Here is a 4,966-nt window from a genome sequence, read left to right on the forward strand (position 1 = left end):
CCTCGAAGGACTTTTCTGTGACCACTGTTGTCAGTCTGTTTCTGCGGAAATTCTTTTGAATTTCATGACTTTCACTTTTCACTGGCATTGTTTTCTTGAACTTTTGGATACGAAAAGAATTGATTGAATTATGACCATGTGACTAATTGTTCACCTTTTGTTTTTTTCAAAATATTGTTTCTTGTTCGGAACAGATTCAGTGCTAGTTGTAGATTTCCTCCTTTTCTTTGTATCTTTATTGTCAAAGAGTATTCAAGGGAACCAAGGTTATAGCGGTAATCAAAAGAATGTAATCCAGGGACAAAGACCAGACATGGAAAACAGACATTCACAACAAAGAACATAAAGTAACTAAAATCATACATACAAAGTAACAAAAGTAAATGAACAACTCGGACTCCACTAAAAACTGGTTGCTCATAAAAAGTCAAGTCCGAGGTAGACAAACGAGGAAAGAAAAACTATGACCCGTTGAATACATCAGTTTTCATGGTGCTGATGGATACACCATAACGATCATGAGTTCATGATGACGACCATAAAACTTCTGTAGCAACAGAAGCCTATTTGTTAGAGTTCTAGCGCGATACAAAAAGTCTGCGTAGTTTCGACAAGCTCTGGCATAACGTATGAGTTGTGATATGAACACTCCATACGCAGGAGCCTAAGGGATGTTACCCCAGATGAAAGGAAAGTTTACAATTCTGAATGAATCACGTTTGTCGTAAGGAATAGGCCTGCAGCAGCGCTAAGCTTATCGTAAAAGGCGACTAAATAGTGCTCAGAACCTTAGCCGGTGGCTAGGGCGCTCTGCCCACAGAGCAACTGGGTTGTGCCCCCCAGGTGGTGGAATGGGGTACCCCTGGCGTGTTACATGCTGGGATTGTCAGGCTATAATACGGAAAACCTGACCGCAAACCATAGTGGTGCACCGTTTTGGGAAAGATGCCACGTTCCTCGCACGTTAAAAAACCCTACTGTGGTATTCTCCCGGAGTAAGAACAATAGGGCTCCGCCACAGGAAGCTAAATTACCCGACCCTACCCACCTCTCCCTATTTCCAGCGGCAATCAAAATTTCTCGACCCCATTATCCTTGTGTCCCATCCCATTTTTCATTTCATCATCATTTCATGTTCATAGCCTGAATATAGCTGAAATACTGCTGCTCAGGCGTTAAACACAAACAAACAAACATTTTCATTGAATTTAAGATTTGTCCAAACCAGTTGTTGAGTCCATAATGAACTGTAAGTCCTTATGTTTATGTGTATCAACATGCAGTATTCGACAAAAATGGCAGCAGAGTATCCACATAAACAATGCATCCTACCAAATTGGAAACAATACACCAAAAGTTTCAGTGGTGCATCCAAAAGGTGCTGCTGTAACGGGAGTCTTCTGTATGTGCAAGTTTCTCGGTGAAAATGGCCAGTTAACACTTTGAAATCTGACTAAGAAAACAGCAATACCAATCTAACCATATAAGTAGTGTGTTATTCTTTTAATAAATTATGAAAAATGTTCGAACATTCACTAATGTATTCGCTTTTCTAGATTTTACGTGTCTATATCAACTACTTATATTCAGACTAAATAACCTTATTAAGACACCCTGTTGTGTGGTACGTTCGTGCACTGGGCTCTGTAACTGTAACACTGTCTAAATGAAAACTCCACTAGAAACACATATTTATTTGACAAAGTACAAAACCTTTGCTAGAAAGCAATGGTGCATATCGCTTATAAATGCATAACGCCTAATAACTTCACACTTAACCGGTATGGCAATGCAACTGGAAGTGACCAACATCCTAAACGTTTGTTCACTGCGCCATAATTGTAGCTCGACTGAAAACCAGAAATATAAATAATTTCATGATAAATTAGCGTATGAAGAAGCCGAAAGGTCCGAATAAATCTAAACCAAAGTATTCTCTCGGAATGTTACATTCCTATGAGAAAACGGCATAACCGTAGACAATTTAAGAGGAAAGAACGTGCAGACTGTAACAGTCTTACATCGTAGAGACGGTGCGCTACACACCTGAATGGCTATCTATAGAAGAAGCGATAAACCGCACCGATGGACTCGCTTAAATACTAAATGCCTACTGAATTGACCAGTCATTACGACGACTGTTACTCGTGTGTTATTAACTCAATCTCGTTTTCAGACACATTAAGCATATGTAAATACAGTATGGCAAGCCGTTGTGGAATTTATTCCCCATTTATAGGCTAAAAACCACTAATTCCACTTCCCATAGGCTTCTATGCTAATTTCACAATATTCAATGGCTTCTCTGGACTTTACCTTAACTTTAACCTGCAGTGGACTATATATCAGCATGATTCTACATATATCAGCTCACAATCCTCAGAATGGCATGTGGGGTTAGCAGACTTGCAGTGCAGTACTGGTCACCGGAAGTGAAGGGTCTATAAATAGAATGGGAAATCCCAGTGTTTTCACAAGATAGGGGTATATTTAAAAATCATTATGGAGATTAGGCTTCACATCACAAGAATCAAAATACACCTATAAAATGTACAGAAATGTTTTTCCTTTCAGAAACTGTTTAAATTTTTTAAATAAGATGAGAACTTTTTTCACAGCACTATGAGGAACAGGGGTAATTTCTGCGTAGGACGTTCCAAATGCTCATTGGTTGAATTGGTGGTCTGTAACCTTATATGGATGTGTTAATGTACCTGTCTTTGGAAATATGTATACAGAAACTAAGCGATTTTTACGTGACACATAGATATCTATGGAATAACGTGTAGCACTTTAGCAACTGAGAAATGCAGTTAGTTGAGACAATCGTGTATCAAAGGATATTTGTTTCAATAATTGTGACTTAAATTGATTTTTTTTGTATGTCCTTCGTTATCAGGTGAATTTAAAAATAAAAAAAAAGAGTTCAGTATTAACCATTTATAACAATAACCCTTACTTTAAAAAGAAAAATATCTTTGGGCTCCTTTTTAATTGAATGAGAGACTCAACAGTTAACGGTGAAACACCGAGCTCAGCTCACTACTATTTATATCCATAACGAAATCATATGATAATCACGTGATAATAGCAAAACCATGTGTACATGTAAACAGATCAAAGTCACTTCCATTACACTGCAAATGGACAAATATCTTTGGCGTGCCCATACATTTGTTGATTCTCGGTTTGCGCCAATACATGCAATAAAATTTTACAAAAGATTATTGTCAGAAATGATTTACCACACTTCATACATCAAAATGACCATCACCTCAATTTGAAGTTGTTTTAAGGGGTACAAAATTTACCAGTATTAGCATTTATACTACCATTATATGAAAAGGGTTTAATAACGACACATTTTTTCTTCACTATAATGAGTCGAAAAATTTTGAGTTTTTATCCTTGGTAAAGTCATACCATAGGCTTTAAAGGTAGTTGATTGCTTCTCTATTATGTAAACTACTTACAAGAGGGAGAGAGTTTGTCGTTGTGCATGTGTGGGAGTGGACTATCCTGTGGGTCACAAATTACAAATCTTAATTCAGGGTGTCGGTTTAGAACTTAAATTTAAGAGATCCATTCATTTTCAACACTAACTGCAATTGTTTTGTGCATCTTCCATGTAAATTCAGGTCTTAACTAGAAATACTGTGAGCAAGCTTCAGATGGACTTGGATGTAAATATCTTATAGAACTATCTCCTTTTGGCAGCATCTAACAGTAATTATAATACTTCATGCACATCTATATATGATGTTGAACATTCCTAAAAAACTACATCAAAATCCCTTAACAGTTTAGGATGTGTTGAGCTTATGAGGTTTTAACGTGTAGAACCCTTCATTTAGCTTATCTCCCTTTGGAAACCTCCGACGGTGATTATGTTTCTTCTTGCACATCTACATACGATTTATAACCTTCCTATAAAATTTCATCAATATCCAATGAACAGTTTAAGTGTTTACACACTGACAAGAAATGTGGACAGGCAGACAGGATGATTCATGCAGTATATACCCTCCCCCAAATTGTGTTTGCAGGAGGTAAAATAAGGTTTTATTTTGAGTTAAAAATATAAGATTGATGTCTGGACCTGTGTTGCACTGCAGCTGTGATTAAAGTTGCTAAGGAAAATGCGACAAAAGAGGTTTAATGAACAGAGGTATGCAACTACAGAACATGATTCCCATAAAAATTAGAGAATCAGAATTTCCTGATAATATGCTCAACTCCATACCAAGTTTCATGAAATTTTGATGAGTAGTTTCAGAGGAGTTGAAATGACAAGCTTAAGTATCATGGACGGAGTGACCCTAAACCTGCTTCCACCTTTGACAATCCAGGTAAGTGATACCATAATTTTTTCCCAATGAATTTTTTGTCCCAATGTAATATTAAAATCATATGCATGTTAAATAGTTAACGAAAAATGGTCAGCTGACAGAAAGTAATTTTTAAAGTTCCCTAACAAAGCAACAAAATTTTGCACAAAATAGTTACCTCCCGTTTTCCTTGAATTTATGATTTTTCATTGCAGTTTAATAATAAAAAACCGACATTCAATTTTGAGAAAGGATGCAAGTATTTTTAAAACAAAATTTGCCACCCACTGCCTGGTTTTTGCATGGGCACCCTCTTAAACATTACCTGAGAAACACAAATGTAAAAGTGATATATATGGCAGCACAAACAACATGTCTATGCAAATTGTTTCTTGCTACACTGAAAACAATTTCAAATTCAAACCTTAACTGAAAAAAGGCATATTAAAAGGAGAGACCAAAAAAAAAAAAAAGATACAACACTCTAAAAATTCTATAATTTTTTTTACTTGATACAATGTAATCTATCATCCGATGATTGGACAGGTTTCACAATGACGTTTCCATAGTAATCGTGTAGTTTTAATTTGGTTAGTTCTGGTCTGTTTTCCCTTCTTCAAGTCATAAAAAAACTCAGG

This window comes from Perna viridis, chromosome 1, assembly GCF_037379345.1.
Source record: "Perna viridis isolate PV_CMFRI_1.1 ecotype Kerala chromosome 1, ASM3737934v1, whole genome shotgun sequence".
Taxonomy (NCBI): Eukaryota; Metazoa; Mollusca; class Bivalvia; order Mytilida; family Mytilidae; genus Perna; species Perna viridis.